The sequence below is a fragment of the Alosa alosa genome, chromosome 16 (genome assembly GCF_017589495.1).
Source record: "Alosa alosa isolate M-15738 ecotype Scorff River chromosome 16, AALO_Geno_1.1, whole genome shotgun sequence".
NCBI lineage: Eukaryota > Metazoa > Chordata > Actinopteri > Clupeiformes > Clupeidae > Alosa > Alosa alosa.
Genome location: NC_063204.1, coordinates 11,610,750 through 11,625,576, shown reverse-complemented (window position 1 = coordinate 11,625,576; position 14,827 = coordinate 11,610,750). Strand labels below are relative to the sequence as shown.

Here is a 14,827-nt window from a genome sequence, read left to right as displayed (position 1 = left end):
TGGCAATCTTAAAAGATTTGCTTATAAATACAATGGAACAATAAAGCTAAAATAGGTGGTGTCTAAAGTATCATTTCTAAACTGGACAGTGAGTATATCTATCATCCACAACTAAGGTGCCAACATTTCCCTGTGACTGGATGCTTCTCTTCATGTGCTGCAGGGACTTTTATGAATGTGCCACCTGTCACAATATCGTTGTTCCTCACAAGCTCAATCAGGGGCTGACAGAGCAGGAATTTCACAGGTTATCTTTATCCTCAAGGACAATGGCAAGGAAACAATGCAGGGTAAACAATACCACACTGAGCGTCAGGTGTCCCCCTAAAGGCAACCTCGCATGTCCTTGCATGTCCACAACTCAATGTCTTACTGTGGCCAAAAAAAGCCCAAAAGTCAATTGAACATCATTACTGTTACATCAATGCATTGGAATAACCCCTGCAGAGCATTCCTGCTTGCCAAATAAAGGAGTAAATCATGTAAATCATGTTTATTTATTTTTTTGCTATTTATTGCTGTGGTCAAAAATGAAAATCAAAACATTTTTGCCATGTAAGTGAAGGCTATTTATTATCTTCCAGAGTGTTCTTCTGAGTTGACAGCTGAAATGTAGTCTGGTCAGGTCATGAAATATTGCCTCAGGGGACTGTCTACTCTAGACCAGTGGTTTTCAAAGTGGGGGTCGCGAGGGGGTGCCAGGGGGGCCTCAGCAAGTTGGAAGGAAAAATAAAAGCAACAAATAAATACATTTGAAAAATGTAAAATATACCTATTACTATGAGGGTTGTTATACAATGCCATTATAATAATTTGTCGCATATCTGAACAATATCTTTTCCATGATAATGACTGGGAGTAATAGTAAAGTGATAGCTCTCTAGCAGAAAGCCCCAAATGCAATTTTTACACACTGTTCCATCGCGAAGTGCTTGTGGCTAAAATAATTATTAGGATTAGCTATGTATTTTTTAGGGCTGTCAATCGATTAAAAAAATTAATCTAATTAATTACATACTCTGTGATTAATTAATCTAAATGAATCGCATATTTAATTTTTGCTGTGAAAGTATTTTAAATATTTAAATTCAAATGAATCATTGAATAATCAGCATTAGTGACATTAAAGTTCAAAAACTCTTTTATTATTATTTTCACTGTTCAAATAATTGCCATAATAATCTATAATATGCTGAGGAAATAAATTCAAAGTGCTTATTATTCAAATAAACTCAAAATAAAGTGCTTCGGGAAGAAGTTTTTTTTTCACATACAAGGCATTTCAGGCCACAGATATAACCTAGGGGACACAATGAAAATAAATGAACACTCCCCTCAATGTCAACACTTATTTCTTTGCATTGATGTGCGACTATAAAATTGATGAACTCCGGTGATATGCAAATTTCTTGCTGCAGACATTGCAGAGGACTTTATTTTCAACACTTTATTTTTTATCAACACCATCAGGCCGTTTTTTAAAAGTAAATGTTCCAATCAATGATCCAGGCAGCACGTTTTCTTTTCTCTCCTTCACTTTACAGTCTAATTTTTACTGACTAGAACGGCTCGGGGGCAAAGGTCATACAGAATCGATTAATCTGCACTCATTTTTTTAATCAGTTATTTTTTCTCAAATTAATTAATCGAAATTAATCATTTATTTTGACAGCCCTAGTATTTTTACATTTTCCGTAGTATTGTCGATGGGTTTAATAACACATCAAGGGGGTCCTTGGCCAGAACCTAGTGGTATTTGGGGGGCCTTGTCGTGGAAAAGTTTTGGAACCCCTGCTCTAGACAACAGTGCACATGAGAGCCTATCTGAAACCAGGCTGAACGTGTTATATAGTAGTATAGTTCTTGTTCTATTTCCACAAACTATGGGATCCAGATTTCTTTCAGATCACGCAAAGATTGATCCAGAACACCAAATAAAGGTCCAACATCTGCCTGTCCCTGGGCTGTAGTTGCCAAACCCCACACATTCTGGGACAAATGAGCATCATGAACATCCCATAGCTGCATTGGGGTAGGTGTGTACTATGCTGTTGTTGCTACCATAATAAATACCACCAGCACCCTCTGTTGGAGCAAAGGAGAAAATTATCAGACCAGTCAATCCACGTCTCCTCTGTGCAGTGTCCACACTGAAGTCTCAAGCCACGAGCAAGAGATTAACATAGGCCTATATATGTGACATCTTTGATGCACTCCAATTTGTGTCATTAGGATTGTTATATCAATGGAAATGTCTATGTTTGTTCACTTGTCTAGCTTTCCCCCCAAAAATGAAGGAAAATCATAAGACACAGATGACATAAGTGCCACAGACCATGGTGATACTTTAATTAGAGGTCACATTAATTCATAAACAGGTGTAATGCAACAGTGCATGTACACCAATGATTTAGTCTTGCTTGTTTAGTCTGGATTGAAGTCTGTTTATTTCTTTGTAATTATCTAGAGTTCATGGGGGGAAACAAAACTCTATACTGCAACAACACATGACATTAGTATCACATATCAGGCCTCTTGCCAAAAATGTCAAATGTGCGCCTTGTTACACCTCCTGACCTCTAAATTCCTTTGCTGTTCTCACCACTTAGCAGTTTTGGATTACTTCACACTTGTCACAGTAGTCAACAAGGTACTTAACTAATGAACTTTCCGACTCCTGCCATCATGAGCATTTATCACATGCATCACGGGCGAACTGAATCGTTGAAGTCTTAATGATACACTTTTGAAATAGTTCTACTTCTATGGAATCTCTTGAAATGTATTGAAATGCTAAGAAGTTTCATGCAGTACCTCAACAGTAACGAGTCAAATTAAATTAAAGTGAAGTAGATGACTCTAGATCACAATTTGGTGACCTTTAACCACTGTTAACCATGTGATATGGATAAAGTATTTATTTAATTGAATGTTTTTACTATTTAGATAAGATAGACAGGGTCTTTATTATCCACAATGGAAATGTGTTATCAGCGTGGTAAATGGACATTAAGGTCAAATGGAAGCCTGTGACTTCACATGACACCCACCACTGCTTAAAACAGTATACAGCTGACAGTGTCATTGGGGTTTTGACAGATGAGTATGTGAGGGATTAAGCAAAGACATCACTTTCTAATTACTCATGGCACAATCTAACTGGACAGGCAACCCACTCTTAAATCATAACCAGCCTTTATTTATGATGACCTCTGTGATTGAAGCTTTCATAAATGGAAATGAGCAAATAAAGCTGGCATGTGTTCACACAAATGGAATCCTGCTATGTATTTGTTCTCAAGGTTAAAGTTGAGCAACCTGTTAAGTATGTGTAGACGTGTGTTGCTATTTGGTGAGTGACCTTGGCCATGCATGCCTTTTTAATGATAAAACCATATTGCCAATTATAAGCTTCCATTTTAGCTGTCAGTCAGTATGCACAAATACACAGATATACTGACTTCTAGAAAGTGTTATCTTGTGGCCTCTAGCTCTCCAAGTTGTGCTCTTCAACTACATGTCTGTGAATAATCTCTTTACATTATGTTTCAAAACGTCCAAAAAATAAATCCAAGAGACGGACATGTTGATCAATCTATTTTATTATCACATTTCATATGCCATAGTTCATCAAAACCTTCATCTTTACAAAATGCTGTAGCCGCTTCATTATAGTTGGCCAATATTTCTCTAAAATGTGTACGTATGAACTTATGCATGAGGGCACTTCTGACTAACTGCTTGTACTACAGCAAAACAATATCAAATTACCTTTAGCAATACAAATATAAATTCAACAATGTCTTGATTTGTGGGAGCCCTCTTTCATGTGAACTTAAGCATAAGAAGCATAAGAAAAAAGGTGTCATATAGGAAAAAATAAGAAAGAGTCTGAACAAGATTTGCACAAGTTTTGAACAATGTGTAAGATGTATTAAAACAGCATACAAAACTGACCTATTAAAATTCATAGCAAAATACTAATTGCTTTTATTTAAAGACTTCTTTGACCTGGTCATTATAATTGTTATTCGAGCGACATCAATAGTTTGAAACAAATTAACTGTAAGCCATTTTGACAATTGATTTGTTTTTTGTGTTTTAGTAATATTTCAAGATAAAGAAAAAAAGGGACAAATATGTTCTCTTTTCTTTACTCCTATATGACATTAATAAACTAAATTACCACTAATTGATTAATTAAAAATAATAAGCTGACTGAAAATGAAAAATGAAAATCATTGTTTGTTGCAGCCCTAGCATCATTACCGTGTCACCTTGCAAATACCTTGTTCCCTGGAGATCATTCCAGCAGCCCTCCTGTTTCCTGTTGGAGCCTCTCGCTGGCACGATCCATGGAATAACCACAATTCCAGCCACCCCACTCTCTCAGCCACCAAAACAAGGCAATGGCAGCTTTGATACAGTCAGTGCCATTATCCATATACATATAGGATAATATGTTTTTATTTAGCACAGTATTGTGATCTAAAGAATTTACAAGTCTCTAAATTCGAATTTTTACATTTGATATATTATGACAAGTTGATAATTGATCTCAATTTGTGTGTGTTCAGAATGTCAGACAATAGCAATGCTGTTGCCCATCTCTCTTACAGATCATTGCTAAAAGGACAGACTTATCAGCAAGAGCAGCAAACATACGGTAAATATAGTTAATGAACATAACACATTCGTTTTTAATTGTTATCTTGTTGTTATTGTTATCTGAAATCCATGGACGGAGCTGCAGCCTAAACCAAATGAAACAATATGTTTAACAGTGTCCAGCTTTTTATTTAAAGACTTGAAATGAATTTATTAAACTTAAGCTACTCTAAGGTTACTATCAGGTTCTTTCTATATGCGGAGCTGCAGCCTAAACCAGATTAAATAATATGTTTAACAGTGTCCAGCTTTTTATTTAAAGACTTGAAATGAATTTATTAAACTTAAGCTACTCTAAGGTTACTATCAGGTTCTTTCTATATGCTTAGGTACTGCCTGACCTTATTATGCCTACATTGCTGATAGACAGCACAATGTTTGCAATGGCAATGTTTTCAGCCTATTGTTGTCTAAATACTATGCTTGAAGCATATAACTGATTCCTTTTTGTTTGGAAAGGCTTACTACTTGCTTCATTCATTTTTCTCCTCCAAAAATGGGGCTTAGATATCAGAAACACAGAAATGATACACGTGTCTGTCAATAGTGATGGAACTTTAGTTATACTATTCAGGGAATTCAGTCAAGCAGCAAAAGAGAAACTAAAGGTACCAGGACTGACTACATGAATTCATTAAAGATCAGTGCAACATATTAACCATGTAACCATTAATGTATTAGACCCCTCCAGTGCACATGTAACATTCACACATACACTAAACTATACGGCGTATAGCCCTAATTAACTTTCACTTGTTTACATTAGCTCTAGTTAACTTCAAAAATTGTAAGGGACAATTTGTTTTTGTTTTACTACTGTCATTAACTCAAATACCGAATGGTCTTTTAGGGTGAAAGATGGGTGATGTGGCATTGGAAAAATTTGGGGCGGCGGCTCCTTTTCTGAGGAAGTCGGACATGGAGCGTCTGGAGGCCCAGACTCGCCCCTTTGACATTAAGAGGGCCTGCTTCGTGGTGGACCCTGAGGTTGAATTTGTAAAGGGAACGATCCAAAGCAGAGACGGGGACAAAGTCACCGCTGAAACTGAAAAAGGAAAGGTAGGAGGGCACATATTCTGGTCGACAGAATGGCGGTCAACATTTAAAGGTGGGGTAAGCGATTGTGCTTTATATCGCAGTTGTTTCTATTTATACCTAAATCTCTTAGCAGAAGCTTTTGTCCAAAACAACATTATATTTTAACCTTTGAAATTGAGAAAGGAAAGGTAGGAGAGCACTTATTCTGATCTATGGATTTGTTGACGTTCAACATTTAAGTGTGCAGTTAGCAAGTTCATCTTTTACTAACTGTAGAAACACTGCTATTCCAGGTTGTCACTGTGAAAGACACAGAAGTCCACCCTCAAAACCCGCCAAAGTTCGATAAAATTGAGGACATGGCAATGTTTACCTTCCTGCATGAGCCTGCTGTGCTGTTTAACCTCAAAGAGCGTTACGCAGCCTCGATGATCTATGTGAGTACAGTGAATGAGTATTGATGAGTTCTAGATTCTTATGCAATTCTAATACAGAAACAAACTCTCCATTATTAATCTCGTCTTTGTACAGACCTACTCTGGGTTGTTCTGTGTCACTATCAACCCCTACAAGTGGTTGCCAGTGTACAACCATGAAGTTGTTCTTGCTTACAGAGGCAAGAAGAGGAGTGAAGCTCCTGGAACAACGGAAGGCCAGTGATTCTATAAAAGGAATCCGTAAATATGAGCGCCGCATCAAGGAGCTCACTTACCAGGTACTGAAGTTGGCATGTAGTGAACAAAATTAAACTTTTCGTCTCTATCTTCCATTTTCTGTCTCATTCATCATAACAATTATCATGGCTTACTAACCTCTTTATCTCTAGACTGAAGAAGACAAGAAGAATCTGCATCGTCTTCAGGATCTGGTGGACAAACTGCAGCTGAAGGTCAAGTCCTACAAGAGATCAGCAGAGGAGGCTGTAAGTGGCCCATAATTCACATCCAGGATACTCAGTCTGCCCAGCAAGGGATAAACTTCAATTAAGTGACCTATTGTGCTTTTCAGGAGGAGCAATCCAACAGTAACCTGGGCAAGTTCCGCAAGCTGCAGCATGAGCTGGATGAGGCCGAGGAGAGAGCTGATATAGCTGAGTCTCAGGTCAACAAGATGAGAGCCAAGAGCCGTGATGCTGGTGGAAAGGTGAGACAACTCCTAAAAAGTGTCTTGATGTGTTCAATTTCACCTTACAACCAAAGTTCCCCCGTCATTGTGCAGCTGACAGCATATATGTATATGGCTTAGTTTAAAACATTCAAACATGACATAAAAATAGCATCAGATGGTAAAGAGATAACCATTTTGATGTAATGTTACAATCGTCTATGCTCTGTGTTGCCCAGATATCCATTATATTTAACATGATAACCAGCCAGAGACTTAACTGTTCCATACCACCTGTAATAATACCTGCATTTCAGTGGTGCTGTATCAAATACAATGAAAGCGAATGGAAGTATGCCATTGGTGCATTTAAGACAACTTGAATCTTACAGAGTTATAGTGACTTCTCCAACCATTATTCTTGAGACAAACCACACACCTAGCCAATGGGTGGGGTGTGGCCTTTGACCCTTGGTCAGGGTTGTATACTTTCAAATAACATGATTCTAAGTTCTTGGGGGCTAGTCCCGCTTAGTTATAGCTTATTGTTTGTTAGACATGCTGTGCAAGAAACCAGAGGCAGACAGAGTACACAGCTTCATTACTTGAGTAAAAGTACAGATACCCTTTGCTAAATTTTACTCTAGTACAAGTAAAAGTACAACAGTCAGATGTCTACTTAAGTAAAAGTACTGAAGTACTTGTTTTTAAAAGTACTTGAGTATCAAGAGTACAAGAGTAGCCTACATTTTCTGAATATTGCATTACTACTGCCACAGTGTTTACATTTATGTACAGAAACGTCCTACATGGAGTTATGAAAAATGTTAATGTTAATACCTTGGAGAAGGTAAAATGAAGTAATTTTCATCTTTTTACCATGTTGCCAGGGATGGGCAGTATTTCTAATACATGTATTTAAAATACGTATTTCAAATACAAAATACTATTTTGTAATTGAAACACATGAAGCGAAAACTATCATTAAATTGTTCAGAAAATTGAAATAGTCTGGAGAGGTGGGGCCACAGGTTGGCATATTCCCGGGATGGACCTGCTGCATCTTCCTCCATTGTTTCGTCCATGGTTTCGTCTCTTATCTAAATCTGACCATGGAGTTGACTTTGGGGAAAGCTGAAGGTGATTGCTGATAGGCTGTCCCAATCAGTGGCGCCTGCACAATCCAATCACGTTTGAGAGGGAAACAACAAATTGAGGGTTTCCGAGATTTTTCTTTTTTCCTCACGGTTATGGATAGAAATGTAGTGGTACTCGAGTAAAGTACAGATCCCTCAAAATTGTACTCAAGTACTGTACTCAAGTAAATGTACTCCGTTACTGTCGGGCTCTGCAAGAAACCATTCAAAACATACTATGGACCTAATAGTGACATTACACAAACCAAAAGTGACCAGTTTACTGCTAAAGCTCTATGAGTTTTCTTCCTTAACTGCAGTATCACAGTCCAGGTTAAATTATTCAGATAATCCATAAAAACATTTGCTACATTAGAATGCAGCAAATTGATAATTATAAATATCTCACCTGACTCATTTTTATTTTCTTTGTTCTCCCTTTATTCTTCCACAGAAAGGGCACGATGAAGAGTGAAGCTCTATCTTGGGCCTTTTCTGAAACCATTGAGTGCGGTGCTGTGGAGGTTGCCTTTGGCTCCCATACCTGTAGTTCAGTAGAATAAAGTGAAATGGAAATTAAAATCTGATATTGGAGTCTGTACTGAATTACTGTCTTAAGATAAAATAATCTTTTTTTATATGACTGATGTGTAATCCCCCCACCCCACACCCACACTGGGACCCCGAAAGCCAGCCACTGTTCTGACCCAGAACCCCGCAAGATAAAAATGCAACGCAAAAACATGGCACTTTAATCGCCAATATCTTTGCCTGAGATGTTCTGAACGGCATGAAATTTGATGTGTATGATCACCCTGACAGGCTCTGGGCACATTTAGTGACTGTTCACCCATCGGCCTGTAGATCGTGTTTTTTAGCGAATGATTGCTTGTAGGGGATGTTGAGAAACTAAGATGTTGATATTGAAATGTACTTTCTGCTTAGATAAAAGACTAGATTGTCACACACACACACACATACACAGTCATCAATTGGCACACAAACAAATACATGAACACACACAAAAAGTTAAGACACACAAAAATTTTGAGAATTACGATAATCAAAAAGTTGAAATCCTTTAATGTGTTTTTAAAGTCTGAGTTAGCCTACTTACAGCTGATTATTTATGAACAGCATAACTGCGATAATAATAACCTGTACCTGTGACTTTTTGACCAAATCAGGCAATGCATTGTCACTCTATGACACATTTACAGCTAAAATTGTTGCACCGTGATGATAACAATGGTGTTCTGCCTGAATCTGTGTGTGTGTGGCATAGTCTAACTACATTAGGTTAGCAGATAGATAACAGTTTCCCAAGAGAAAGTCCGAAGCTGAAGTTACTTTCAAACCCAAACTTAGGATTCACTGTAAAACTTGTACAGTTATTTCCTCCAATTACGTTGGATGCTTAAAACACCAAAGAACTTTCCCTCTGTTGCACGCATGCTATTTGTTTATCCAGTACCGGCTTTGCAAATAACAATGTCCACGGACAAGGTAGAATGAGTTGCATGATTTATGAAAGTACGATGTATTGCGACATCAAACGCAAGTTAAATTTGTAGTTTCTTATGTCTCATTCCATCGAACTACAGATCCGCTACCCGATCTGGCAAACTTACATAGTGCGGTTATAGCCGATAGAGTGCTGCGAAGCGAATGCAGAAGTGCCCTTCACCCTGTTACAAGTTGATGAACCACTGAAACGATTTTGGAAACATTATTTTAAGGCACAAAAAACTCTTTGGTGTTGCTTTAAGAGGAATCATTTCATTAGAATTAGATTCTAATTCATAGCATTAGAAGTTTAAACAGAATAGAAATGAATGTGTTAGCTTAAGGCTAATGTATATAGAAACGATTAGCAATAAAAGTAGATCTTTAGAGCGAACTTCAGTCCATTGACAAAGGTTTACAATCCCGAAACAACTGACTGTGTAAGTATGGAAACCCTGAAGGCACAAAATAAACATTACTGCTGTGACCACGTAGGCCCACGATGCTCTGCTGTAGCCAGGGGCTTCTGCTGCATGCACCTTTGATTAGTGAATGTGTGGGGTTTCAATGTGTGTTTTTGAGTGTTTTTCCCCAAATTAATTTAAATACTCAATAATGCCAATTTGCACATAGGTCATTATCGTAGGTTATATATATAGCACACCCCTAGCACACACACACACACACACACACACACACTCCTACAGAAGCGCGCACATACAGTACACACACACACACACACATTCATTAAGTAGCACACACACACATACAGTATGAATACACAAGCAACACACTCATGAGCGAACACACATACACAATTACACACACATACACAGAAGCACACATGGGGTAGGAGATGGAGACAAATTGGCAAGCGTGATTTATTTTTGCAGAGAAAATGTGCAGGACTGAGCAGCGGTCATATTTTGTACCACTATGCAGTACATCTACTTTGAAACATGACAATAAAAACATCTGAATGATAGTTATACAATACAATTATTATAGCATGAAACTGAACAAAAAGATAAAGGTGTGCTCACCTACTTTAATATCCATAAGGTTCTTGGTTCAGCAAATGCAGCATAAATTATCCGTATAACTCCTCATGGTACCATAACCCTAAATAAAATACAAAAAAATAAAAATAAGGAAGGTTCATACATAGGTATCTGTCTTCAGAAATGGGACAAACTGTCCGTTGTTCAATGACAGGAGGAGTTTAACATGAGCAGCTAACACACAGGGCTGGGAATGGGGTGAGTTGGAGTGGAGTGGGAGGAGCCAGGCAGCCTTAAAGGTCCACAGGTACAAAGTCTGCTGAATGTTGCAATGCACTACACCAAACATAAATTTAAGGTAGAGTTTTTTTTCTTCTTTTAATTAATAATCAATGCAATATTAAACATTGACAGCATATATTCCTGGACTGGACACTAGTCCACTTCAAGTTGAAATCATATACACCTTACACTTTATCTTGATTTGTGATGGACAGTACACTCTGATGGGCAGTATGAGAGAAACATTACCTTGATATTAGGTGCACTGCTCAAATAGGTATGAATGTATCTAATTACATTGATTACATTTTGCACTGGAACATCTTATGAAACACTTTCTAATTAAAACATGCTTCAGTATAACAAAGAAAATAGTACAAGTAGCAGGGATTATTCTACATTTTTATTAAATTACATTAGATTAGATAGATTAGATTCAACTTTATTGTCAATGTGCAGAGTACAAGTACAGAGACAACGAAATGGAGTTTGCGACTAACCAGAAGTGCAAAAAAGCAAAAAAGTGCAATGTGATATACACAGAATAGGCAGGTTGTGAATAAACAGCATAAGATATATAGTGCAGTGTAGACCATATTATACAGTTAAGAAGGTGGAGTTGTTTGCAGTAATATAAATTTACTATAGACCCTTTCATCAATAAAAACAAAAACAATGCTTGAACGTTGAGCCAGGCACAAAGTACTCTCCATGTTGCAGTGCACTACACTAAACAACAATTTAGGGTAGAGTTGATTTTTTGAGGCTGAAATTATATAAGCTTACACCTTACCCTTAATTTACCAATCTGCTACTGAAACAACTTAGTTCTTCATATTAAAGGAGAACTCCAGCCATTTTTCACATCTCTGTTTCTCAAGGTCACCGAGTACTGTCGGTACACAAAAGACAGGGTTTGCCAGCCAGGCAGCTACAGTGCTACACTCTGGGGGCATCTTTAAAATCATGCCCCCAGAGTGTAGCACTGTAACTGCCTTGCTGCTCTAGCTGTTGGCTGCAGAAACCTGAGCTAGGTAGCACCAATTGTTTTGAGGGTTTTTTTCGTACCACAAAACTCAGTGACTTTGAGAAACAGAGATCTACAGTATGTGAAAAATCATTATTATGTGCACTGTTTAATAGGTATGAATGTATCTAATTACATTCATTACATTTTGCACTGGAACATCTTTGGAAGCACTTTCTAATTAAATACATGCTTCAGTATAAAAAAGAAAAGATATGAGATAAGGTAAAAGTAACTGAGAAATATTTTGTAACTCAAAGAATACTTACTACTGCTTGAGAATGACTAGGAAGTCCAAGATGTACTTCTACGTTGAACAGGTATCCAAACCTTCAGTTGAAAACAATGACAGAAGCAAAGTGGTAAACACACAAACACAAAATGACAAATCATAATAATCATAATTACTTTTAGAATAATAATAATAGCATCCTTTACAACACCCCTAAACCAAAACTAATGCATTACAATATGAGAGAGACACATAGACAGTGGGTGATGTGAAGACTGCAAGTTATCCCAGGCAAGGGAAGAGGTTAATAATGCCATCACAGCTGAAGTCTCGATTGAGCAGTTGAGATGAGATGACCTTTTCATACACATCACCAGTCACACATCAGTCCTCCTCGCAAGCTGTGCTCCTCAATCAGACAGAGGCACTCAGCAGGAATTTCACAGGTTATCTTTGTCCTCAAGGACAATGGCAAGGAAACAATGCAGGGTAAACAATACCAAGCTGAGTCAGGTGTTCCATACAGTCATGATATGTCTCCAACCCCCAACCCTTGTGACTGAGGACATGCAGATGGATTCCATGCAGTCCAATTAATGTTTTTCTCTCTGGATGCAGCATATCACAAAAAAACTTTCCTTTAGACTAGAGTTACAGAATTACAAAATCCAATTGTATGCATAAGTGAGGCGTATCTCACTTATATATCTCTGAAATAGAATGCTGCTAACATGTATATTTAATACACGGCTTTGCACAATGCAAGCAGAATGCTCCATTGACTTGAATAGGATTTCCCAAAGTTCTAGCGGTCATTATTTTCGACTAGAGGACCTCTGAAGAAAATAATGACCACTGTCAATGGCAATGGAGTTAGTATAGAACACCGGTCATTATTGGGAATATAAGTCCCTTCATGGCGGAACAAATAAATAAATAAATAAATACATACATAAATAAAAACCTTTGTATTACCCACAGTGCCCAATAAATTAGATCATGCTTTAATCAGAAGGCAGAGGGCCATATATTACCCGCCTTGTGTATTAACCTCACAGCTGAAGGTTGTCAAAAAGGTCAAATTGAAAAACCTGGTTAATAGGCAGGAAATTACGATATACCTCACTGTAAAATATAAATAATTTAATTCTCTTCCAAACCAAAAAGAAATAAAAGAAAGAAATAAAAAAGATGATGAACATTTAAACTACATTTATCCAGTTTTTTTTTTAATCGACTAGCGAATTGTAAACAAAGCAGTGTACCAAAAAAGTCAACAGCCTATTCTGGTTCTACACAAATGGACAACGTTAAGTGAACTATACAAGCTGTCCTCCTCTGTCAAAGGAATGCATCCAGGAAGAATTTCACAAGGCTATCTTTATCCTCAAGCATGAAAGCAAGGTAACAATGCAGCACTGACAGAATAGGACAATGTGAAGCGTAATGGCCAGCTGGTAACTGACTGACCTACTGGGAGTCAGGGCAGACGGCTGTCACCTGAGTGTTGGTTATGGTCAAACATATTTTTCAGAACATATAGGCCTATATAACATTTTTTTTTTTTTACCCTAAGTTTGATATATATCTTTTTTGCTTGAAGACAACCCTGTCGGGTTGAAACATTTCTTTTTTCTTTTAATTCAACTCTGGGAGCTACTCTGGTGTGTGGACATTCTATTTTGTTTTTACCGGCTTACAACATACTTAGTCCTGCACCTTGCCTAAATATAGGTGGGATGTGCACACAACCACTCTACCAGACTTTGATATATGAGGCTCCATCTAGTGTTCACAAGAGGGTGTTTCTCAATACCCTGTGATTCAGGTTGATACTCCAGTATTTCCCACTACCCAGGCATTTTCCTCAGAAACAACCTGCCTACACATTCTGTAGTCCTCCGTCCTGTGTGAACTTAAATAAATACACTTGATCATCAAGGTAATTGAAATGCCTTGCCCTTCATTTGGTACTCAGCACATTAACTTTAGCAGTTCAGTCAGATAGATGACAAAGACGGGACATATTTTACATTTATTCATTTAGCAGACGCTTTTACTCAAAACGACTTACAAAATTAGAAATAACATTCAAGCTACATTGGAGAGGATACCTTAAGAAACAATAAAATATTACAACCAGAGGATGGGTGGAAAAGTGTATGTCTAGTCAAGTGTAGTCGAAGGAGATGGAAGAAGAAGCAGTGGTAGAAGAAGAAGGAAGTAGAAAGAAGAAGTGTCAGGAAAAGAGGTACCCTCAGAAGGGTTGGGTCCTTCAGAGCTTCTTAACCCTTAAAGGAGTACCGTCACACCGGTGTGACGGGAATGTTGAGAAATGAACATTCTAAAGAATATCTGGGTTCATTGAATTCAACATAGAATTTTAGAACCTTCAATTGTTGCGGAACTTAGAATGTTCAAAAACCTACACCTTTACAGACAGAGAGGAATGCCCCTGCTGTGGTAGCACTTGATATGTCGTTCAACCAACGGGGGAACTACAAATGAAAATAGTCTAAAAACATAACATGGAATCTATACAGTTTGGAGGCCCATAAATAGCATGCCCAGTTGACCCAGAATACTTTAAATAAGGAAGTCCTTACAAACACTGTCAAAGCCACGTTAACTATAAATACATTGTGGATTAACCAACTTTAATGAATGAAAGCTATGAGTTAAAAAATAAATAAAAAGAAAGGCAACAAAACAAATATGATTTTGTTTTAATAAATACTGTTAGCAGATAGACTATAAAATGTGATAATATCTGTCTTAACAAGATCCTATATTTACCCACCATTCCCAAATGCTTATTTATGACTCTAATCTC

The 14,827-nt window shown here is 37.5% G+C and overlaps 1 long non-coding RNA gene across 2 annotated transcripts in view; it reads right to left on the bottom strand.

Annotated features, from left to right (window-relative positions):
• Positions 1-3,584: 3,584 nt before the first annotated feature.
• LOC125309865 overlaps positions 3,585-14,827 on the bottom strand; it is a 67,365-nt gene continuing 56,122 nt past the window's right edge. For both annotated transcript variants that reach the window (XR_007196205.1, XR_007196204.1), the window contains 4 exons: positions 12,032-12,092; positions 10,500-10,574; positions 8,356-8,490; positions 3,585-6,603 (listed from right to left, as the gene is read on the bottom strand). This is a non-coding gene — a long non-coding RNA (uncharacterized LOC125309865). The remainder of the gene's footprint in view (positions 6,604-8,355; positions 8,491-10,499; positions 10,575-12,031; positions 12,093-14,827) is intronic.